Source organism: Glandiceps talaboti, chromosome 13 (genome assembly GCF_964340395.1).
Source record: "Glandiceps talaboti chromosome 13, keGlaTala1.1, whole genome shotgun sequence".
NCBI classification, from domain to species: domain Eukaryota; kingdom Metazoa; phylum Hemichordata; class Enteropneusta; family Spengelidae; genus Glandiceps; species Glandiceps talaboti.
The window spans coordinates 8361289-8388970 of record NC_135561.1 but is presented as its reverse complement, the minus strand read 5'-3'; the positions used below and the strand labels follow the sequence as shown (position 1 = coordinate 8388970).

Sequence of the window (27682 nt, the reverse complement as noted above, 5' to 3'; positions counted from 1 at the left end):
CAGTATTTATATTATATATTAATTTCGTACGGAACATAATCAAGTTTATTGTTTATAAATTGATGGAAACACGAAAATATCCAAAAGGACTTCAATCATTCCTGTAAAACATCACACAAACACAAATTAATTCTACATTTAAGTTTGCACTGATTAAGGTTATCAGTATCCAAAAATCTACAGTAATATGCCATATGGCATCATGATGGTCAAATGGTTAGAGTGGTTGGCTTGGAATCTGCAGGTTGTAGGTTTGAGTCCTCTCGTTGCCATTTGTTTCTGAATGGTTAAAATCCTTGTTGGGCAATATTTAAACCACGATTGTGCCTCAGTCAACCCAGCTGTATCATTGGGGACCTCATAGGATAGAGGTTGTAATGTGAATGCTTTAATTATATGTGCTTATAGAGGCTGCAATGGATTGTATGCGCCCCAGGGAGTTGAGGAAGTATAAAGGGCTGTTGTGCCGCTATAGATCTGTGTTAGGGGTAATAATTGTCATGCACTTTGAGCACAGAGTGGTTAAACATAGATAAATTAGTCTTAGACCACTTTGTCTAATACTAGTTTTGGAATAAATGGTTTCTGACCACAATCCTGGTTTTCTGGTTTTCAGAGACCACTGCAAGCACTCATGCGAATACCCAGAGTACGCCACACTTGCACTCACGTGTCGTGCGGTTCTGTCATATTATTTTCTCATAAATTTCATAATTACAATATGTAAGTCATAAGTTCAAAAAAACTTGAGAAATAACAAAATGTTAAGTATTTGGATTGGAATGTTTATATGAAGTTTGACGAATGCGACATTATACTTCAGTCTGAAGATTTCTAAGTCCTGATAATTTACTGACCTCTCAATATGCAATTTAGAACATTTGAAAGGAGGTCTCTATCAGCAGAGGTGAAACCGTTTATTAGCCAAATCATCAACTGGTTAGCAAGTCAGAACAAATGAATGTTGACAGATCCTGGCATGTGTTCCAACGAATTATTCCATGTTTTCATTTAAAGATACCTACAGACAGCATAATTATTAATCATCGTCTGCCAAATGTTAGACGATGTTATCAAATAATTGCAACACATGGGTCACTACATCCAATGGCCACATATATACATTCACATTTCTCACAGCTGGTGGGAGATAAATATTGCAAAATGATATTTGTCTCAATTTCAACGTGAAAAAAAGAAATGCTAGTATGAGGACACACTTTACACATGCAAAGCAATTTACAAGTCACATGCATACAACATAAAGTACAATATTCACAGACTAGAATCTTCCAACATAATTAGTGATTTGCCCTGAGGCCTAAAAAAAAAACTTGTTTGATTCCGGTTACCCAACCCCACCTAGTTTTTTTCATTGCTATCCTAAACTTTTTTTTACATATTCAAGAAAAAATTAATAAAATCGTGAAAATTGTGAAATCTTGCAAGAAATAGTGGATATGGAAACTGACATCAACTTAAAAAGATAAATTGAATATAAAACTGTTCTTCTAATCAGTAATGTCTGTACATCTGATGAGAAGAAACCAATAACACAGAGAACTGAACTACATACTTACACATGAAAAAAAAAATCTATAAAAAAATAAAATAAAATACCTAACTACCCTAATCTAAAAGTGAGCACAATCGGAACCACACAATTTTCTTAGGCCTGACATTGGCTCAAAATTAATTTTTGCTTTCTTGGTAGTCCCAGTAAACTATCACTTTCCAAATATGTAGTGAAAAGATGGTAACCAGTAGTCCCATATTCTTGGACTAAAAACAGACGACCCAAGTACGTAGACAGTAATACCTATGCCACAAACACATGAATCTACCCAACAATTGATATATAGTGGTTTCTGGAAAAGAAGCCAGTAAGAAACTGCAGAGTGACCAATATTTTTTTTAACCAGGTATCCACCCTTATCTACATTATCTGTTTAATATCCCTAAATCTTTTCAATCATCATAATTATACTGATTACAATACCGACTACAAATTATGGTAGCCCCATGATGACAAGGATTGGTAATCTGTAGAAGCAGAACTCCCATTAATGGTTGACCCCCCTGCATGTCCAATCCACAATATACACCAACCATTTCCAGACTAAACCTGGCTAGACGACTGCACTGATTACTAGTCATGTCCTCATTACCATATCATACATTATTGTGACAATTATGGTACACAGGTATTCATCAGCCACATGACCCAAGATTATCTTGTCTATGTTTTTTTGTCAAATAATTGGAAATTGAAACACAAAGGATTATAACTGATTGATACAAGGACTGTATTACTTGTTAGTTCTGGAACTCCTAGACAATTCCAGTGATGTATATTGTGTGGCAACTACCATATTACTCATGATGGCCAGGAATAGAATTAGCTACACAATGAAGTATGTAGTATCGGTTACCCAGACTGTCACTGCTGGGGGCTCTGCCTATGAGACCTTCCAAAACAAGAGTAATGGAAAACCACGTTGCAACTACTCTGCAGCGGAGGTAGCTGCTAGAGCAGTGCATCATGGGGAGTACTTCACATCCAACATTGCAGACTAAACGATTTGGGTACCTTCGCTACAGATTATCACTTCTCAAGCGACTGATATATTTATAGTTTCAACAAACAGGTCTCATAAGCATATTTTATGCTTGGAAGAAATGTACTGTTTGACTTCCATCGCTGGGTAGTTGGAACGTGGTTTCCCAGACTCTCGTTTGGGAGGTCGCGTAGGCAGAGCCCCCAGCAGCAAGAGTCTGGGTAACCGAGACAATGAAGTATGTTGTGTCCTAAACTACCCTATCACTCCTTATGACTAGACTTGAACTTGGCTACATAATTTAATTTGATTCTGTTGGAATAAAACTGATACAAGGACTGATACAAGGACTGATACAAAACTGATATCAGGATGCTTAACCAAGCATGTACAAGATAGACATGTGGTGATCTAGTACAGTGTACGTAATGCCTTTAATGTTGTCTTTGTTGTGTGCATTTGCCACTTTTTGTACCTTACTTTGAATGTAATGTGTGTCGATATTTTTTTGCGAGTCTGTGTAACCAAGACAAATTTCCATTGAGTTGGACAATAAATTATTATTATTATATTATATTAACAGACAGGATGAACAGTACCTTAACCTTGTTGAAATTAATATCGGAATATTTGCTTAGAGGAAGCTTTAGATAGCACATCTGTTGAATTTCTTCAAGTATGACCTATATGTAGTCATGCCAAGTGCGATATCAGTTTTCTGTTTACAACTGTGTACGTCAAACCTGTCATGTGATGACACCAACGTCAAACCTGTCAACTGATGACACATGTTATCGTTGCTAGACCCACCAACGTCAAACATGTTAATTTGATCCCTGAGCCTTCCTGAAACTTATATATAGCTTTTGTCGGATTACAATGACATTGTGACATGCTAAGCCTGAAGGTGATCAACACAACATAGATGAATTGACACTCATATCATTTCACATTAGGCAAAAAAAATATAGAATTCTTTCTGGTCAGGACACTTTGTCTAAAGTGGTGTGATGACGCGATTTTTTTTTTTTTTATTCTCAACAAACCTGTCACTCAATCTACTATTTATGGCAGTTACTGTTCATTTTATTTAGTACTTTAGAGCAAGTGTGTATATGGGGCAGTTCTCATTTGTGTGTTCATGATTGGCTCTGCAGTTGTCTTCACCTAAGTAGGGAGGGTTATTTTTGTGTTCCCCCCCTAGATCTGCACACTGGATGGGCTGGACAAATGCAAAAAAAAAACCAACGCGAGGGTATTTAAGTGACACATGTGCTGACCAGATACAGTTCTGGGGGAGGGGAGGGGTCCTTAATGGTGACAGCTGCACTGGCTGCAACTAGAACATTTTTTGAAACTGAGATGTAATGACTGCATCAGCAATATCACACCCTGAACAGTATTCAATAACCTGTGGGTAAAAGTATTTTGCAGCTGTACACATACGGTAGTATAGAGCAATATATCCAATCAAATTGATTTTTGGGTCCACAATAAATAGGGGGGGGGGGGGGGGGGGGGATTTTCATGATTTTTTTTATACTGTAGCTGTGCTATACGATAGCTTCAGTATAATGTTGATGGTGATCAACACATAAAATAGGGCACAGTGTACATGGTCTCGTTTTTTGTATCGAAACATTGTCAGTTTTGCCATATTATTCCTTCAATGATTTTGAAAAATATCTGTAAATTTTAATGATATATAAATTGTCAATGTGTAAAACATAGTCTGTAAAACTTTGCTGTGGTTTGGACAGTCATGCTACACAGCACTGTGAGTGGAACTACTGTCGTGGTTACTTCTTGTCTGTCACATACCACTCATACCCTTAGTATACCAATGGTTTGGGTCACTGTACTCCTCAAGTGTGTTGACACCAACCACCATAAAACCAGAAACCTGCTAATCAACAACACTGATATACCAGAAAGACAAGTTCAAGGTCAAATCTCCAACTGTGTTGTAATACTATTGCAGCTGTTCAGTTGATAGAGAGAATTCTTAATGACATACAGACAGACATTCAATACTTGGATGTCAATTACATTACTCTATTAAAATTACACCAATGTCCAGTGCTCGAAATTAACAGCAGCGCTCGAAATTAACAGTAGTCCCATGCCCACAGACTACCAATTCTTGTCATGGGGCTACCACAATTTGCTGATGGTAGTCCACTTAGGCTACCATTGATTAATCGATGAGGAAGGAACATGAAAGTATCTTAATAATACATATTTTTCCAATAGAGGAAATCTGTTTTCAGTTCAGGAATATGGGACTACAGGTCACAATTCTTTGGCTACCAATTTCAATTTCTGAAATTGGTAGCCCACTAAGACTACCAAAGAAAAAAGTTAATTTCAAGCCCTGAATGTGTTAACTTTTCATATTTTAAGATCAGATCAGATAATAACTTGTTAATCCCTTTTGAAATTACTAGTATATGCTTGTACCAAAACAATAGGGAACTTGCAATCAAGACTGAGCATGCTCAGACGCAAAGGAATATGGGATTATCTGTGGTTATTGTAATACCTAATCTGGAGCTATTGATAAAATAAACCTACAATGGTCAGGGTAACTATGAATTGATTATTTGTGGTTATAAATAATGTAACATTATTGTTTACAATACTAATTGATTGGTATTTATCATCACATTTCCCATGATGCAACATTCAACATGGCGGGTTTGCAAGTTCCCTATTGAAGGTATTGAATATTTTCTTTCAATGTACTAACAATTACCATAAGGAGTACAGTGTAGAGTTGAGTTGAGTTGAGTTGAGTTGAGTTGAGTTGAGTTGAGTTGAGTCTGTCCGCATCATAGATACTGAAATATTACACATTCAAATATATAATGTACTTCTGTTTCAGTTTTGCGTAATCAAGATTTCTGTACCGTAAAATGTTCGCATGGCAAATTTCCAAACGACGTAATACATACGAAATTAAAGATAATGAAAACAATAATTGCAAACCAAGCAAAACATTTAAATTGTCTGTTAATGTTAACAAAGTGATATAAATATAATCAATGCAAGTGGGTTTTATCAGTAATGAGAGGTAAAGATCTTTTGAACTGAATCTATTAGGTCACACATTCGTTAGCCTGCAACTTTCTCAATGCCAATAGCTAATGACTGCATAGGTTTAGTTACCAAAAATAGGTAATAGACTGTTAAATTGGTTTCTATATATATATACCTATAGGTAATTGTACACTTCATTATCTCTGCATGGATAAACTTTCACAAGCTGAGATGAGAGCAATAAGAAAATATTGATGGCGAATTAATCCTAGCATGTGTTGACTCAACAACATTTATAGCCCAAATAACGCATCAAGCATCGCCCAAAACAAAATGTTGACCAACTTTTGTTCTTTCAGACCTTATATTCATCACTGGATGTTGTTACAAGTGTACCAACACAGTTACACACTTTGTCAATACCATGGCAGTGTTGTGAACTTTAGATAACTTTCGACTGCAGATTATCACTGCATGGAAATTAATAACATTTTCATGTCTTCACTTCTAATGTAATGAACATGTTAACCATACCTGACCTGGGTAAAATTGGATTAACATGTATTAACTCTGACCTGACATGGCATGGGTAAGAATGGGTTGATAGATTAGCTAAGCCCTGACATGGGAAAGAATGGGTTGACACATTAGCTAAGACCTGACATGGGTAAGAATGGGTTGATACATCAGCCAATACCTGAAACCATGGGTAACCATGAGTTGGTGCATGTTAACCCAGACCTGACATGGGTAAGAATGGGCTGAGATGAGGGTAACTCAGACCTGAGATGGGTAAGAATAGGTTGAGATCTGGGTAACTTAGACTTGATATCAGTGGGTAAGAATGGGTTGAGATTAGGGTAACTCCGACCTGACATGGGTAAGAATGGGCTGAGATTTGGGTAACTCAGACCTGAGATGGGTAAGAATGGGTTGATACACTACATGTACAGTCAAGACTGTATTTTATGGAACATTTATTGAGAATGTCATTTCCTTAATGTTTCATTTATCAAATGATTGATAAACTATCATAATTTATAGATCATTTTGATCACTTGCATGAACATTTTATCAATTTCATTTGCTTAATATACTTTTCAGAAGAGAACCATACTTCCACAAATCAGTTCTGAGGGTTGTCACAATACTGAAAACATGTTCTAGTTCAAGAAATCTATGTAGAGAGGTTACAATGTATGTAAAGAGTGTAAAGGTCATAGCTACTATGTAGATATCTATATCTGATCAATGGCAATCATTTACTGTCTTTGAATTGCTGTAGAAAGACATGACATCGATACATGTCACTGCCAACGTAGAGACGTGTTATTCTCCTACTCGCCACATAGATAACATTTCGATTATGATTGCATGAATGATCTTGTGCAAGGAGAGAGTCGGTCTGGTGTTCATTTCGATTGACTGATTAGTGGTGAGGGCATCGTTTTTTTCATTGATGCTGTGTAACAGACTAGACCACACATCAAACGTGATCAACTATTTCATTTATAACTGCGTGAAATAGAAGTCATCAATTTAGTCAATTAGCGTAATTGTTTTTAAAAAAATGAACCTCAGCAATAATTATGACGGATAATATTTAACACTTTGAGATGGTTTTATAGTATTTGAAGTTTAATATCTGAGGCAAAAAAAAAAAGAATTGTCACATCACTTAAATACCCTTGCGTCGGTCTTTTTTTGGGGGGTGTTTGTCCAGCCCATCCAGTCAACACAAGAATGACCCTCCCTACTTTAGTGAGGACAACTGCTGAGCCAATCATGGACAAACAAGTGACATCTGCCCCCCCCCCCCCCCACACACACACACACACTTGATCTAAATTACTAAATAAAAAGACAAGTAACTGCCATAAATAGTAGATTGAGTGACAGGTTTGTTGTGAATTTTAAAAAAAAATTGCATCATTGCACTACTGTAGACAAAATGTCCTGACCAGAAGCAATTCTGGGGGTTTTTTTTGGCCTAACTGTATCAATATCATATTTTCTTATTTTTCATTAATATCCATTATTGTAATCAATACAAAACTGCAGTTTTAAGTTTCAAAAATTGGATACATTCTACACCTTGATAACTCTACAGTCTTAGTACCAGACTTTTCCATTGTATGAAAAATCAAATTTGACCACTCCCTAGGTAAAAGTTTACAGTAGCACTGTCTAAAAAATGGTGAGAATGAGACAAAATTCACCTTTGACCTCAAGTACACATGTTGATATCTTCCCTGGGGATTGTAGAAAGTCAGAAGATGTACGGTGGCTTGTAAAGTCCAATGATGCAGATGATAGTTAAGTAGATTACAGGCGTAGAAAGACTAATAGGTAAAGATGAATGAATTAAACTTTTTTTGAAGAGTTTGCCATTTGCTTATTAAACATATACATGTACATTTGAAGGGACGGTCACAAAATGTCACAAAAGCTCACTAAACGAAACATGTTCATTACAGGGGAGGGAGTCTGGCATCATTGCAATTGCTGAACTTCATTCTCACACTTCTAACCCAATTTTGAAAATGTTCACACCCTCAATGATAACAGGTTTAAATTTGTATTTAATACTGAGATGTTCAGGGGTGAACAAATCCAATGGTCCTGGGTCCTGGACTAACAATTTTTTGGGGGCGGACCACACAAATTTGGTCCGTCGGACCAGTACATTACTGTTAATAACTATGTTAAAAAGTCTTCTGAATATACAGATTAATGGGTAAGATTTATTATGTCAGGCGTAAAAAAAATAGTGTGGTTCCAATTACATTCAATTTTAAAATAGGTGGGGTAGGTAGATTTTTTATTTTCTTTTTTAATTTTTTATTTTCATATGTGAGTGTCTAGTTCAGGTAGTTATGTTTTCTGTTGTTTCCATATAGTCTGTGTTATTGGTTTCTTCTCATCAGATATACAGTCATTACAGATTGGAAGAACAGTTTTATATTGTCTTTTTCAGTTGATATCAGTTTCCGCATCCACTATTTCTTGCAAGACTTCACAATTTTCATGATTTTCTTTTTGTTTTCCCGAATATGTAAAAAAAAAAAGTTTAGGGTCGGCATGAAAAACTAGGTGGGGTCGGGTAACTGGAACCAGACAATTTTTTTTATTTGGCCTTATCATACCCATAAGGGTGTGGAAAGAGTGCATGAAAGAGGCCATTTATATCCGGATGTATATAAATTATCCTTTTTAAACAGAGGCAGGATGAGATGCAAATTTTTGTGACACCTATAATCAATAAGGTCACACATTCTTTACAGTGGATCATCCTGTTAACAAAAACTGATGCGGGTAGTTGAATATTTCAAGTACTACATGTAGCTTTCTTTCACTGGCTTCAAATCAATGTACAACCTTTTGTCAAAACAGAACGAAGTCTTTCATTTTTAAAGGCCCATAATTCATTCCCAAGTACTGGCATTGGTGCTATATCATCAGTGGATCCATACAGATGACAATAGGATCATTCTTACATTCTGAGCCAACTTTTTCTAAATCTCTGCCAGATAACTGTTTTTCACTCTTAAACGTTAATCCTAACCTGAACTGGGATACAAGGCCAGGGTTTCAATCCCAGGTTCTCACAGTAGTGTTATCTTATCACTGGAGCCATTACATGGGACAACTCTTTCGTTCTGGCCAAACTGTTTTCATGAGCTCTGCAAGATAACTTGTTTTTCATATTTATATTTTAATCTTAATCCTAAACTGAACTGAGCCTTTAAAGGCCTGAGATTCAATCCCAGGTTTTGGCATTAGTATTATTTTATAAGCGGGGGTCATAAAGATTACATAGGACCACCTTTTTGTTCAGGACCAACTGTTTTCTCCAGCTCTACCAAATAATTGTTTTTCACATCTAAATGTTAATGACAATCTTTCACATCTAGATGTTAATCGTAATCTGAACTTGACTTTTACTTAGTTAAATATGTTTATAATAATGCAAATTGTTGACAAAAAAAACATAGCACAGAAAAATTTTCAGATGTAGACTTCGCTCCTTTAATTCTCCTTTCTGAAATGTAATTTGACTAACAACCAAATAATGGATAAGATGCTAGTAATCTTGGTTCCAAATTATTATCATAATGTACAAACATCAAGTTGATACACTTCATTAACCTTTGGGGGGATGTTTTTATCATTTAATTTTTCATTCATAATCATAATAATTTAATTTCTTTCAAAAGTGCACTACACTACATCTCAGTGCTCTTTAAAATACTCAAAAAGGTAGAAAAATGGATCAAGTAACAACAATTAACAATTTACATGTTAAAGAAAAATTACAGAAAATTCTTTAAATAATTCATTCATTAGCATCATATCTAGCGATGAAAACAACATAGTAAAACAATCAACTGGTCAAACATAGTCTATATGGCTGTTACTTCTCAAAATCTAAATGACTTAGGCTCAGCAAATTGATATGTCTATGTCACCTCTAGAGGGCGTCCTTCACCAACACCATAAACTTCACTACTTACACCCACCAAGATCTGTTGACACTCTAGTACTGATAACATTCTATACATATCAGCATTCAAAACTCCCTACTGAGAAATCAATTTCTATATCCAGAAATATAAATCCAAAAATAACACAGCTTCACTGAAACTGGAGAAAATGTAAAACTTTAGTTTTGTACTAGAACATTTTTTTTTTAATATGACATAGCAGATCTTGACAACATTAATGAGAAATAGATTTCAAAAAATACAGAAATCAAGAGAGAACGTGAAAGTAGTTGTGAAATTACAAGTAAACAAGCCAACCTTTCATGAGAAAACCAATAGGAGAATTCAAATTCCTGATTTATTACAGAATCTATACTGAAATCTCAATCTTTCTGTTTTTAAAGTAACTTACAATGATCAAGTCCCCTGTAAGAACACATGTACTGTAATTTGTATAACCAAAGTAATGTCCTGGTCAACCATCTATAAGAGTGAGCTTTCACTTATTGACTTATTGATCTTACTTACTGACTTTGTAAACTGAGTTTATTTTGATCAAAATTGATCAACCAATAAATTTCTTTGTCTGCATGTATTCTTTCTATTTCTTTTCTTGTATTACATATGTATATAAAGCAACTTAAAAAAAATCTTAAAATTAAAAAAAAAAAAAAGTCTTATATCTAACAAGAAGAGAGTTATTGTACTCAAACTGATTATGAAGTACGACACAAGATGGCACACTCAGAGTACAGAAATTTCATTTCAAAAAAGCCAGCTGAGATGAAAAGAAACACGTCAAAAATTCAAGTCAGTTTTGTATTTATTTACAGCTGATAAGTTCCTTTTAACATACACTAAGACTGTACTTTGCACACAATATACTTTTATTAGAACCACTAGGCTTCCAATAAGTAAGTTTACAACATATGTTGCCAATTATGCACGAGTCGAAAAATTATGCACGAGTCGAAAAATTATGTGCGAGTCAAAAAATTATGTGCGAGTCAAAAAATTATGCTATCAAGTAAATTATGAGGTTTGACTCTAAATAAACACAGGACACATTTCCATATTTCCCTCACTTGAGAAAACCACGATCGTACAAAAAATATGCCAGTGCTGGAATTAGTTTCATACAGCTATCCTACAAAAGCTAAGTTTACAACACTATATCAAAACCAACCATAATTTTACCCCAGAAAATACCAGCACAGGTGTACATGTTACGTGCTCCATAAAAGCTATTGTACAAAATCCCACAGTACAATAAATAACCCTATGACCAGCAGGTTGACTTTAATTTCTAGAATCTATATACTCTACACTTAAGTATATACTCAGCACATCCTAATATCTTTACAGAAGTACAACTCAATTTAATCATGTTTGATCTGGGCCCACTTAACAGACGTAATTCAATCAGACAGACAATATTGACTGCTTCTTGTGGACCCCTGGTATCCAACACTAACCTAGTATTTCTTAATATAGACATGAGAACAGCCAGCTCCTCACTTGAAACAGACACGCATAAAAGTCACGCACTCGCATCAAGTAGTCAACTTATAAAAAAAAGGCACCAACTCTAAGGTCCTTCACCTGATTGAAGACACACACACCCTGAATACAATATCAATTTCAGTTTAATACACTTGTACAACTCCTTGTAAAGTGTGTGGTTTCAACTACTAGAAAACATACTTTCTTTTATTCAGGATATACATGGATACCATTAAATCCAAATTTCCAAAAAAAAAAGACAAACTTGTACACACAGTGCTTTGCATACTGGAGACGTCTGCGACATCGACGTCATGTCGGGTCATGCATGGTCAAGAGTCACATCATTATTGAATTTAGGGTCTACTTGTAACTTGACAAATATTGTGAAATGGTGTGTTAGTTTCAATAGTAATTACCATACCATGCCTTCAACATGCTCTTGTTGAGTTCATTTCAACCATAAATACGACCACAGGTTAACCACACACTTCCATGTGCTTTTAGACTGCGCTCAATATTTCAAAGGCCAGGGATTCAGTCCCAGGTTCTCACATTAGTGTTATCTTTATCAGTGGAATCATATTGATTACATAGGATCACTAGTTTGCAATAAGGACCAATCTTTCCAAAGCTCTGCCACACAACTTAACGTTCAAAATTGAAACAAAGAGAATCACCATACAATAACGATAACATTGTTGTCTACACTCTGCGCTCGAGCTTTTTTTGAACAGAGCATTCCGAAGTACAATGTACTGTACGCGTATGTTTCAGCACATTACACATTCTCATTCATTGAGTAAATCCACTTAGCACACGCTTGTACAAGAACTCCTACAGTATTGTGTCAGATGTAGGTACAAGGCACTCACAGAAGAAAAAAAGAAAAAATGACAATAAAAGTAGGAGGTATATAAAGAAATCACCAAGTTCCCCCTACACCAGATTTTAATCAGACTGGGTCACACATAGAAATAAATTTCCAAAGAAAATAAACCAGCTGTATGTAAAACTTTATAAGATAACATCAGACCACATAACATGTCGTCTCTGTGCTCTGTTTGATTTAACTTGTCACATGCCTGGTAAAGGAACTGCTCAGGACAAACACAAGTACACATTTCATTATATCCCACAAACCTCTTCCCAAGTTAAACCAATTATAAGGATAAGCCAAGTGACTTTAGGAAGGAAGAAACATTTTCGAAGGAAATCCTTAATTGGGGTGTTTTGATCTTTAATTACTTACTTCTTGGGGTGTTGTCTTAAGTTATAACTAACGGCATCCGTCTAAACTTATCAAGTGTATGTCTTGAAGGCTTGTCAAAATTAGACACGCGAACACTTCTAGTAGTAGTACCAGGGGTATTGCTTGTCAAATTGGACAATTTAAAATGTCTACTGGCCAAAACAAGGGGTATCAGCTTAAGATATCTCATACATGGTATGTGATTTGTATACTAACAGCCGTAGGAAAGTCCTCGCATCTTAAGAGATATCTACATGTAACAGATGTACTTGATGAACACCACACAGTTTTGTCTCTGGAGGGCAAATACAAAATGTAAGAAGTGAGTAACTTTGTGATGGTATAGCAAGAAATAGAAGACAGGATAAAGAGGATAAGATATAATGTGTATATTTCAATACTTCACCTGAACACTGTACCTATTACTGGTGGCCCTATCACTGGTGGCCCTATTACTGGTGGCCCTATCAGTTTGGCCCTATCACTGGTGGCCCTATCAGTTTGGCCCTATCACTGGTGGCCCTATCAGTGTGGCCCTATCAGTGTGGCCCTATCACTGGTGGCCCTATCAGCTTGGCCCTATCACTGGTGGCCCTATCGGTTTGGCCCTATCAGTGTGGCCCTATCACTGGTGGCTGTATGACTGTGGCCCTATCAGTGTGGCCCTATCACTGGTGGCCCTATGACTGTAGCCCTATCCCTTATCACATGTCTATAATCAATCCCACACTGGTACAATCCTAATACAAAGTCATGATGTATATCATAAGAATATTACAAAAATACTGTTTCCTTATACAAAGTCATACTTTATATATTCACAGAAGTATCTTTACAAACTCTTAGCTCTGTTTTAGGCTAACCTATTTTTGGAATGTAACTATCATACTTCCTGAGTAATTATCACAGGTCGCATGTCCTTCCACACTTTCAACCACGTTTTACGATTTCTTAGCTAGCAATGCTAAAACATGACTATACCATTTCAAAACATGCATTCATGACATTGTACATGAATCGGCATACTTTGCCATACTTGGTTGTATGGCGGAATCCATGGTACACAATCATGTGTATATTTTTACTTTCAGATATCCATAACCCATTCATTCATCTGCATCGGTGAAATTACACTAAATGTCGCCATGGTATGGTCAACTGTTTATTGATGCATCACACTACGTCATTGCATCCGGCTAAAGACATGCACCATTACTAGTCACACTTCAGATGGTTGTCATGACCTCTCTAAATAGTACCCTTATATTATCATATTGTATGCAAAGAATGCCTTGACAATGAACTCTGTAACTTTAACTTAGTCGTTGGTGCTTCAGCTCCATGAAGCATTACACACACAGGCATACATCCAGCCCACACACATGCACACACACACACCCTATACACACACGCGTACGTACGTACGTACGTACGTACGTACGTATGTACGTACGCACGCATGCACACTCACACACACACACACACACACAAAGAAACAAACAAACAAACAATATGGACATTGTACACATACACACACAAGATAAGCGACACCAAGTCTTCCTCACCTCATACACATATCTCAATCAGCAAGGAGTCTCCATATATTTGTCATTTCAAAATGACAAACATTTTAGAATGATGAAATAAAGCCGTCAGTAAAGACGAATGAACTCCTGCTGTGAATCTTTCCCTTTTGAATATTGTTGTATTGGCATCACATTTCCCTGGGGTACAAACTACAGGACAGCAGGACCTTGCAAATGTAATCATGCATGGATGGTGGAATCTATGAATGTTCATCTCATCAAGGCTCCCCAGTTAACCAGGAATGATGCAATAATATTACAGTTATAACGGACATGCCAACATTGACAAGCATAGGCTAGTTAGCAAGCTCTCTCGTTGCAGTGTCACCTTATTCACCTAAATGTTACATGTTCACTTAAACTGAAACATTCCATGAGATACAACTTGTTGGGTTCTATGCATAAGCTGACAAAAATTAAGAGCAATTAGTCACCACAAAAAACTGAAAACCATTTAGAATAATTAATATGTAATAGTATTCAATTGCACTGGTTGCAACAATGTAGCAGAAACAAGAATTGTATTATGGTAGCAAAACATTCAATTATACTGGTTGCAACAATGTAGCAGCACCAAGAATTGTGTTATGGTAGCAAAACATTCAATTGCAATGGTTGCAACAATGTAGCAGCATGTAGACTTGTACAGTTGCAATGGAAACACTGTAGCATCACCAGGACAATGTATAACAGTAGAACCCAGCAGAGATTGTAATGATGTAACAATTCATATGGCAATGACTGAAGTAGTCAAACTAAGAACTCAGTTTAATTCTACACTTTATTAGTTTCTATAAATATTGAATGGGAAGGGGGCTGTAAACAAATTATCTATCTATTTGCGTCACACTACTAAAAACATCATCTATAATAAGTACATGGTACTGACAGAACACTAGAATTGTAACAGCTGATGAAATCCAATATTCAACACAGCAGATAAATATGTCTTACTATCACTAGTGGCATTGCAAGCTATCTTCTCCCCTGTCCTTCATTATAATCTCATCCCTGGAGTCTTCAGAAAGTTAAACCAAGTACTAGTTATCTAGTGTAGCTTTAGGAACAACTGAGCAATTGCCTGGGGTGGAATAATTGTATCAAATTTTGGTCTTGGTCACTTGGCTGCCAAGGCTGACTGGATGGCTTCGTTATCATTATACTTATAAAATATCTTATTTAGTGGAAAACTCAATAAGCATATCAAATCATTCACAGTGGTGAAGGTTCTGCTTTTTTTCTATTGAGGCCTTCATACATTGACAATGAACATACAAAGTGTATACCACTGTGGGGTAAAAGGATGGTACAATATTGCTACAAGAATTTTTTTTTCATCTTCAAGTTTTTGTCTTCTCAGATTAGAATACAGCTGATAGTATGAGTTTACATCAACTAACTTTAAGAATACTACAGCAAGGATTGAATGGACAGTCTTTGAGAACAGAATCCAGAAGAAAAAAATTAATGGCAAAACATTTTTGCACATTTTGTACCCTCTTTTAATGTGGTCATATTGACAAGGATTGGGTTTTGATTTTTGATTTTTAATTTATAAAACAATTCTATCACGGCTATTTGAAAATTCAATGTGAAACAACATATGTCAAGTAGTTGTTTGAACTCAATAAATTGCAAAAGATTACTAAATGTGTAAAATGTTTGTTATTGTACGATATTATACGATAAACTTTTTACATAATTATATTTTTTTTTTTTGGGGGGGGGGGGGATAATAAATTGAGTTACAGACACTGACTTGTTCTCAAATCCTAATCCAAAAGTTTTGTATTTTCTATACAAATTCAGAACACATTCCTAAAAGTGACTGCAATCCATGGTCCTGCAAACAGGAATTCCAGAGATACAACAGGTCTGAAGCCTAACAAATAAGCAACATACCATGTGTACAAACAAACAAACAAACAGAAAGCCAACGAGAATTACACATTCAAACAATTCATATTTCCAATAGAGAAAGTTTCATTCCTGGTTTGACCTTTCGACAACTTCTCTACCTACCACCACAATAGTGTACAAACTTCAAAGTCTTACCGACACCATTGGATAATACATTGACTTTATCCGGACCTTTGGCAATATCAACACACTGCATGTACATGCATATACAAAGGATTATCGTCAACATACAAGTCTAGCCCCCATTGCTAACATGTAATCCTGTTGATCTAACTATGTTTTCATTTTGTCTGCTAGAGCCATGTACAGAGGGGGATTGCATGGTACAAAACACAGACTCCGAGTTGGAAAAACTTCCAGGGGGATGTTTGAACTAACAACACATACATAACCAGACAGTCTAAGCTGCAATTGTCAATAAAACTAAAAACAGAAAGATGGTGAATTTCAACAGGTTGACGTAATGCACAAAGTTTAATGATTGTCTAAAAGTTGACTTCAGAAAAGTTTACTGAGGGCCTCCAGATACAGCATCAGACTTACTAATATAGCTACAAGCTAGTCATATTTGTTACAACTTCTGATACACACATATAAATCTTGTCGACAACACTCGTACAAATCTTCTGCTCACATGCTATACCAATTTATCACTAAAAACTTTTTTTAAGTTGGTTATAAACTTTTTTTAAGTTGATTATCGCACATTTACTGGTTTGCTAAGCTTCTTGGCCATAGCTAGACATTCATCACAAAATAGCTACACAGTAGCTTTTCATATCGAAAACAAGTTGGCTGTTGCTACAAATTAGCTATCCTAGCACTGGCAACAGAGTAGCTAACTTGTCATGTAACTGCTACAAAGAAACCAAATTTATGATAACTAAAGATCAAATCATTTCAAATTAGAAGAACTGTTGCTAACTTGTTCATTGTAACTATGAATTTAAATACTATCATAAATAGACTTTCACTATGAAGTAATCAACATGAAGACAGTTATGACAACTACTGGTAACTTAGTTATCTGTACAAAGTAACTAATTCTGACCACAGACACAGAGGAAGAACTTGATTCCTGTTACAAAGTTACAAACTTAGCCAGTTATAAAGGAAAACACTTGACTGCTGCTTCGAAGTAACAAATTTGACTGTAGTTGCAAAATAACTTGTTTGACCATTCTTACAAAGTTACTAACTTGACCACAACTCTGACACAAAGTAACTATAAAACTTGAACATGGCTACAAAAATACCTAATTATCCGCCGTAATGTAACAAAGTAACAACAAACTAGATTACTACTTTAAAGAAAGCAGGTAAACAACTGCTATAAAGTAGAAATGGTCAGTTATAGCTACAAGTACAAGTTAGCCTATCATACTTCGTAACCAACTTGGCTACTGCTAGATAATCAGATAGTATTTAGCTTGACTACTGCTACAAGGTTACTATTCAGGCGACATTGTATTTCTAGGAATGTAAAGTTAACAGATCGTGTTTCTCCACTTCCCTGCATTGTTTCTATGTATCCTATCTGCTCACTTGTAGCATTGCTACTGGTTCTACACTTCACACTAATGCACCCAGTAAGTCTGCTAGCCAAGTAGGACGATCCAGGCATACCATTATTTCCATAGCTAGACATACCATCACAGACGGTCCTTCCAATTGTGATTGCAGAGAGTCTTTATCTGTACTGATTTCACAGTAGGAATCACTCCACAGGCCATGAGTACATGTTTACCGGATTGATGAAAACATCCTTGGGGTATAGCAAAGCAAAAGTCTCTACTCCACCAACAACGTCATCCCTGCCTGAACTTACTTTATCTGTATATAATGAATATTTCATTGGATCCTAACACATAAAAAATCTCTGTTAATAACTTACAATATATATGTTTTACTTAAATAGCAAATTATACTCCCTCTATATCTTACATTAACACAGAGAAGATTAATAAGGATACAGGAGTAGTTTTTTTAAAACCATGTGAGTAGTTTTTATTTGAGGGGAGTAGTTTTTTGGGTTTTTTTAGTTCTACCATGTGAGTAATTTTTATTTCAGGGGAGTAGTTATATATTTTTTAGTTTTACCACGGGAGCAGTTTTTATTTCATGGGAGTTTTTTTTTTTTTTAGATTTTTACAATGGGAGTAGTTTTTTTTACTATGGGAATACTTTTTTACCACGGGAGTACTTTTTTTTTAGTATTTACCATGAGAGTAGTTTTTCTTTACTAAAATACACCAAACCACTCACATGGTAAAAAAAAAAAAAAACTACTCAAACGGTTTAAACAGTTTGCCTGTGTCCTATCTGAACTTTTCAACGAAATACTATCATGAAAGTGAAATTTTATATTTTACCACCAGACGACATCACCATCATGACCTTGAGTCAAAAGTCAATGTTTTCTTTAAATTCTAACCACAGACTGTGACATGTTAAAAACCAATATTTATTATACCATTTGGTTCACCCACTACATATTTACTTTAATTGACCATTCTGTTGACATTTTAGTTGGCTTTGGTTTTCTCACTTCTCTGTTTGTTTGCGTAGTAGGCACTGACGTTGAAAATAATGTTTATCATTCATTCATCATTGACATTCATGTCTTTGTCGTATATTTGACCTTTGACCTGGTGATATGTACCATACAGTTGTTCCTTGGCAGACTTATACTAATATTGGTACTCAGTGAGTCTCTGACATCAATTTTTTTAATCTATGAAGAGGATCTCAAAACATACCACATGTCAGAGGACCTGATTGCTTATCTCATAAGATCCCACTTCAATACCTATTTTCAATACATCAATCAGTTGACTTTCTTTCTACCAACTAATGGTTAGGGTAAGGGTTTCAGCATATGAACTAGTCATCAAGACTACTCACTAAGAACAAGTGGAACACTTTTGTATAATAGCTAAGTTAGAGTCATGCTTCATAAAAATGAAATATTGAAGGCATTATTCTAGGCATAGATGTGGGTGGTATATAGCCAAAATCAACTGCACACCTCAACTCTACACTATTCTTATCATAAACACTGGTTAATATCAAATTTGAAAATTATTTGCAACTAATGTTGGTATTTACCAGGAACTATACACCATGCACGAGCCAAGTTGAACAAAAGATATGGAATATATACTCTGAATATTCCATGTCACGAAAACGCACTTTTATGTCATGACAACGCATGTCTACACATGTATGTCACTGGTACTCCTGAGTTCGTAATATGAGTCAAAACATTCAAAACTGCCAATACTTTCCCCGATTTTTTTTTTTATATTACTGGCACTGGTATAATTATGTTATTCTCCAACATTTTTCTTCATTCAGCTGGAAAATACTTGTGACCTAAGGGTTGTCATTATGAATTGCTAGACAAGTTGTTACAAAGGCCCCTTAGGTCACTCATGTTTTCCTTCACTGAACGAAGAAAAATACTGGGTAATAACATCTAAAATATTGACAAACATACGTCATGATTGATATGTTCCTGTCTCTCTTTTTATCTAAAATACTCAAATTATATTACATCCATGAAAGTTAGAATAAAAGTGTGCCATAAAGACAAAATGAATTAGATTCTTCAGTATATCTTACATAATATCACCCTCTAAAATTCTATGACATCAAAGTTGAAAGGTCAAAGGTCAGAGTAAATCAAAGGTTACCATAACATGAAAGGATTGCTGTTATTTCTCAATTGTCACATTATAAAGACATCATGTAACAATTTCATAATCATTATTTTTGCAATGGTATATCCAAATGTTTAGTTTTCAGTCATTAAATAGTGTTTCTGTTCTTTTTTATGACTTCGTAAAGTTTAAATGCCTCCAGAAAATTGAAATTTAACAGATAACAGATGTAAATGGTGGTATGATTTCAGGTCGTGTATGTCAGAGAAATCAAATCTGTTTTAGCTTCTTTATCTCATTACTTTTCATTATTATGTGACCCTAAACCTATTTCATCCATAACAAGCCTTCACAGATGACGTACTCCCCCCTCCACCCCAAAATCAGTACTTCTAATAATGTCTTCATTGATCACATAGTGCCCCCCCCCACCCCCAGCCCAACAGTGTTAATTATAAGTCTTCATAGATCACACAGCACCCCCACCCCAACACAGTGCCATGTTAATTAAGTCTTCATAGATGACACACCATCCCACACACCACCCCCTTGCACCCCCGGCCCAACAGTGTCGTGTTAATAATAACAAGTCTACACAGATGACGGATAGCACTTAACAAGGTGTATACTAACCAATAGTTACCCAGTCATCAGCTGACCACCTTTTTCAACTCAAACCCCAATGGATGAATTTTTGACAAAAAAAGGGGACTCAAAAAGTTCCAATTATAATTTGAGACCAACTTTGTTTATAAGCCAACGGGAAAAAAAAACACTAAAGAGCTCCTGCTATTGAACAAATCTAATTAACATTCTATATAAAAGTTGTTATTTTTGTTTTGTCTTTTAATGACAGTTTCCTTAATATTCAACCAGTAATAGTTTATCCTTACACTCTACGCAGAGATTAACTTATTCATTTTATCAATTTGTTTTACTCAAAGAAATATTGAATAATTAATAAGTATATTGTGTTATCATACAACAGCAAACAATTAGATATTATTCCTAATATGTTTCTTTGTTCAGTTAAGGAAAATCAGAGTGACCTAAGGGGCCTTTGTCACTACTTGTATAGTGACTACTTAGGTCACCAGGAATAATAAAACTGTAGTTCCTCAAGCATAATTTATGGAAAAGACAGGAAAAACAATGTCAATTTGGAACGTTATGATATTTCAAGCGCTGCAAAACCATAGACCCAGTTTAACACACTGTTTGTTGTTGCAACCACAGACCCGGTTCTCAATCAGAGCAAACCCTACAAACAAACACATCTACTGTACCATAAAAATATGACAAAAATGTGGATGCTATGACGCACTATACAAATTAGATTTTGTTTCATTCACGAGCCTGGCATTAGGGTAATTATTTTTTTATCATTCAAACTAAAAAAGTTTAAATCAGCTTAATATAGCGTACTATATGAGTTATTCAAACAGTTTCTTCTAAGGAGGACACATACTCTCCGTTTAAGGAGGACATTTCGTATAAATTCGATCCTCACTTTTTTTTCTGCATTCATATTTTCACAACATAAAATTCATTAATGTAGGAAGTAATTACAAAATAAAAATATGGGTCACTCCTATAATGGAAAGAAAATTAGGCTAACTCAAAATAGATACACTTTTATTAAAGTTTTAAAAAAAAAAATCCGAAGTCAAGATTGCATTAATGTTAATATGCAAACACGATGCAGCAATTTCTGTACATACCAATAATTGATATTTTAAGATTAAAACTACTGTTACAGCTTTCATACATGTTATGGAAGGTTGCTATCAAAATATAATTTGTCTGGTAACAATGTATGTTATGTCAATAGTGTTAGGGGCGATCGCACAATTTCACACAAGCTCAATAAGCGAACTCTGTTCGTTTAGGTAGGAGGGGGGATCTGGCATCAATGCAATTGCTGAACTTCACTTTAGCACTTCGAACTAGATTTCGATGGAAAACTTTCACTCTAACAATGATAACAGCTTTTGTATTTATACTGATAAGTTGATAAAAAATTTATACTTCTAATGTGAGATATGGTGCTGGATTCCTTGTAGTATTTTAATGTGTTTACAATCATGGTAAGATTACATTGATCATAGTGGTGTGACTGCTACAGTTCTCATTATACTTTATATCATATACGTTTAATATAACACTTGTGAATGTTTGTTTAGAGGGAGGGGGAGGGGGTTTAACCTAAACGAACTATGTTCATTTTTTGGGCTTGAGCGACATTGTGCAATCATCCCTTATACTCAGACAAGAGTTTTCTGTCCATGAATATATCTGTCACATAATTATCATATTTTTATCAATTTTACATATAAAATCCACTCCAACATCAAAGTCTGTACAGACCACCATGACGGTGCACCCTCACACATCAACCCCTCTTATGGTGCAGACAGAATGACACAATATATCTTACAGTCTACATCAAACACAAAATTTGTTTAATTTTCAAAAAATTGAGCTGTGAAACCCTCTATGCTACAGCCTTGGGGAGAACTTTGATTAGCTTTTACAGTATAAAATGCTATAACAATAGTGAGCTGGCATATTTTTAATTCATTATTTCTATACAAATTACTAATCGCATATTTATTTATGAAAAACATAATTTTGTGTTTTGGAATTATATAATGTACACGTGGATGTTGTATTTCACTTCTCCTGACTGGTTTTTAATTCACATAATTAAAATGTCGCAGAAAATCCTAGGCCAGTATTAGATACAATGGTATCATTATCACATTAGATAAGTTTAAGGGTATGTAAGGATCCTAAAAGTGGATGTGTTCAGAAAGTACTTGAACAAGCACTATTTCAAATTCAAGACCCTTACATACCTCTAATTTTCAAATAATTCTATTTGATGACATCTTCACCACAGCTGTTATCTTGTCATGGTTGATCAAACAGTCGGCTTTGGTACACCATATCAAGTTTGGATTGAGATATACCGCTACTGTCCATTTCACTGCCTTCACTACAAAAATGTGAAGTACATCACGCCCGCAGAGATAGATTTGTTTATTTTTTCATTGTACAATTATTGCTATGTGTTTATTTTGACTTCAGTTGCTTGTGTCAATGCACAAACTGTTATCTCTTGTGGCAGTTGCCAAAGCAACATCTACAACCTATGTTAGACATGTGGCAAATCTACAGGGGAAATAAACACATGTATTGATCAGAACATCATCTAAAACGTGTGTCGCACACGTGGTAATCTACAGGGGAAATAAACACATGTATTGATCAGAACATCATCTAAAACGTGTGTCGCACACGTGGTAATCTACAGGGGAAATAAACACATGTATTGATCAGAACATCATCTAAAACGTGTGTCGCAAACGTGGTAATCTACAGGGGAAATAAACACATGTATTGATCAGAACATCATCTAAAACGTGTGTCGCAAACGTGGTAATCTACAGGGGAAATAAACACAGCTTTTAGTTGACACATGATATTACAATCTATGAAGTTTGAAGGCCAAATAATTGAAGAGTCATCAGCTGATTTGTAAGGTTTCATTCAAATTGCCTTTTATAATACTGCTTTATTGTAATAATTGTCTATTGTATCTTTGGGCTGATTGCCTCAGAATACGGAATAAATACAAAACGTAGATCTGCTAGTAAAATTCAAAGGAATGACTATTGTAATCAAAATTTCAGTCCATTTGGACCTCATTTCATATCATTTATGTTTAAATTCACTTCAAACTTCTTGAAAAAGTCTGCTGAGATCCAAAACTAGTTAAAGATTTAAGCTTTTTTTTCATACTTGTTTGCAGCTGATAACATTTCAACCGATACTAGCTATAACTGCAGTATTATTTTTTTTTCAAACAGACAACAAGCATTGTGAATATATTCACTAAAAATTGTTAAAGTAACGATAATTAGATATTGTATATGTTAACTAGATGTCTATTTTATCTATAATTAGTATTGTCGTCAGCTGAAATTGTGATACACTTGGGGTGCTGATTTTTGGGTGCGGACCCAAAAATCAATTTGATTGGATATGGAATCATTTTATGTGTACTGCTATTATGTTAACATACAGGTGATTCAATACATCTCATAGTGAACAATTCTATGACTAAAAGTCATTATATCTGACAAAACAGTTTAAAAAATATTCCAGTTGCAGCTAGTGCTTCAAATTTGACATTATCAAAATATCACTTTTTATCATTTACAATTTTAAGCACAGAAGTGTTCTATGCATAATTATTACATTATTTCATATCAAATTTGACATGTTGCTGCAAGTATCAATTTATAATAACGCAACGACAATATAATTACTAATTCATACTTCTTTTAACAAACAGATACACATATGAACTTTTAATGTTTACATGAAAATTGGTGTTATAAAATATATATCAAAATATTAATATATATATACATTACTTCAATTTTAATATAACAATATCACTTCATGAAATATTCATACTAAACAATGTAATAAATATATGACACAAAACATGTCGGTAATTTTATCTCAACAATGATACATGTATATCAATATTTGTTTAAACCAACAAGTTCTGAAGACAATATGCACATATAATTAGTTCTTGTATCAAGAACCAAGGGGTCTAATTACTTACAAGCGATGTGTCACCTGTTCAGGTTGACCGGATTTGTCAAAGCTTTACCACTAGGCAGCAAGTACACATTTTGTCAAACTGTCTGTTTGCTGGCTTTCCCACTAGGTGGCCATATACACATATCATAATATTTAGGATTAAAATTAGCATATTTGATGAAATTTGTATAAAATCATAAACTTAAAATACAAAATTATAGTTCATATTTCAATATATATGTTACATTTACATCAATTTATAATATTTCTGTAAAATGTAAAAATGATATGAAACAAACTGACTTGAATGTACGTCTGTACCAATTGTGAACTTGCAAACCCGCCATCTTGAATATCCTGAACATTGCATCATGGGAAATATGATAAATATGAATCAATCAATATTGTAAACAATCTTGTTACATTGTTTATAACCATAAATAATCTAGTCATAGTTACCCTGACCATGGCAGGAGGTTTATTTTATCAATAGCTCCAGATTAGGTATTGCAATAACTACAGATAGTAGTCCTTTGCGTCTGAGCATGCTCAGTCTGGATTGCATGTTCCGTATTAAGCGAATTATTATTTAAATATATTTAATTCAGATATTGAGATATAGTTGTTCCTTGTGCAGCAGTCTAGTGTTAAAGCAAACGTAAACTATAATGTAAACCATATTTATCCTATGATCTATTCTCCTTATTCTAATCTGTATTATATCAATATACTGCATACCAATCTTAAAAGGTATTTGTTATGTGTGTAGTGTGCCACTTCTGTTGGTCAGACTTAAAAAAACAAACTTTTTTATTAATAGAAAACAAATTCGGGAATTGAGATGTTGTTCACGAATTGAGATGTTGTTACTAGATGTGCAACACCCTCGTTCCCTAAGTGTTAAAAGCACTCATGGAAACCAGAGTACCTGAGGAGAGGAAACATTGTGTAGTTTGATACGATCAAACTGAGCATCACCTTCTTACATACAGATCTAGTTGCCCTGTATGTCTTAAAGATTGAAACTTGTCTCATTCTTCATTGCCACAAGCAAGCAAACGCAGTCTGTAAGGTATGCTGTGATTCGGTGCCCTCACACATTGGTCAACCCCTCCCACGGCTGTATCGAACTGAACCCTTCCTAGCGTTTGCAACCAGAGCTGGTTGCAGCCAATCACAGATACGTACATAATAAAATGCGTTAAAATGACCATGACGTCAGACTTTTATCCTAGACCGAGTGTCGTCAACCGTGTGATTGACATGTATCCCCATGGTAACATTCACTCTCATCGCTTGACGTAGTAGTTAATCTACATATTTGATTTTAAATCTACATAACGACCTCTGCAATGACCGTCTAATCACGAGTTCAGGGTAGGGTCTAAACTTTTTGAAGTTTGCGGCATATTAGTTCAGAGTGATACAGTCGGGTGAGAGGAGGCCGGGGAGGGTGGAACAGCAGGACGTATCTTACAGTCTAGTTTGAACCCAAACTGGAGTGATGAGGCACACAAGCTCTGAGCTCCATTGAGCCATCAACAATCTACTTAGGGAGTTAAGACATGGGAGAGCATGAATTCCTGAAAACTATGCTGTTATGTTATATTACCTGTAAAATATCACTGAATGATTAACCAATGACACACTATCAAACTACATTAATATACATTATTGTTGTAGAACTGTATATAATATAAATTATGGAGCATGAAGATTTCAACACCAATATTTTTTATTTTGACCATTTTTTGAGTTTATTTGGGTAGACCAGTAATGAGATTGATGACATGTGACTAAATAAACTTGTCTGTGACTCTTCATTGTTCTCTAAACATGTGGCTGCCTGGTAATTTCTATCATAATGATTTCACTTTTGGGGTCGAAATCTGTTATCGTGCTCAAACTTGTTTCAATTTATTGCATTAAAGTAAGACTCTAGTAAAAAATATATGTGGTATTATTCGTGGTATTATGTTCTAGTCTGGCCTGTCTATGGTAGCCCAGAGTGGTCTTACTATATGGCCTGTCTATGGTAGTCCAGCATGGTCTTACTATCTGGCCTGTCTATGGTAGTCCAGCATGGTCTTACTATATGGCCTGTCTATGGTAGCCCAGAATGGTCTTACTATATCTGGCCTGTCTATGGTAGCCCAGAATGGTCTTACTATATGGCCTGTCTATGGTAGTCCAGCATGGTCTTACTATCTGGCCTGTCTATGGTAGTCCAGCATGGTCTTACTATATGGCCTGTCTATGGTAGCCCAGAATGGTCTTACTATATCTGGCCTGTCTATGGTAGCCCAGAATGGTCTTACTATATGGCCTGTTCAAATACGAAAGTTAGAAGTATACTTTACACTCAAAAGCAAAATCTCAGTATAGTCATTTATAGATAAATACTGGTTTCTGAAACTAATGAGATGATAACAGAAGTTATTACCCAGTGTCACATCTCTGTTGTTCATGCCATTCTGCACAGTGAATCATGATATTCATATTAAATGTCATCAGGAATGATTGATTAGTATTACATGATAATCAGTGAGATATGGTTAGTATCAAAGGCTGGATGGGGAAAATCGCAAGAAAAGTTTTCAAGTGAACCACAGATCGCAGTCAAGCTTCTGACAGATATTGGCGTGAATGGCCCGCCAGCACTGGGTTAAGTCATACTGTCAATGTAATGTAAAAGAACCGTCAATGTATTAATGTAAAAGAACCGTACGACACAACTATAGTTACTACAGCCACGTTGTCCCCACCAAGGTTAAGAAGACAGTATACAAGTACGTAGTTTATCAACATCATTGCTGTGGCACAGCAGGAATACCAGACTCAATCTGTGATGTAGTATTTCCTGTAAATCATCCTTTTTACAGACTGATCAAGGACAAACTACAATGTTCTCACTTCTACTATTGTGTTCCCAGACACACTGCGACAGTAAAATAGAAATCACGTTTCCTGTATTAAAGGCCTTATAAAAAAAATTGTGTGGTTCCGATTACACTCAATTTTAAGAATAGGTGGGGTAGGTAGATTTATTTATTTTATT

The 27682-nt window shown here is 35.2% G+C and overlaps 1 protein-coding gene across 3 annotated transcripts in view; it reads right to left on the bottom strand.

The window, feature by feature from the left end:
• The window catches only part of LOC144444427 (adenylyl cyclase-associated protein 1-like), a 107135-nt gene that overhangs the window by 40306 nt on the left and 39147 nt on the right, over positions 1–27682 (bottom strand). The gene's annotated exons all lie outside the window — the stretch shown is intronic.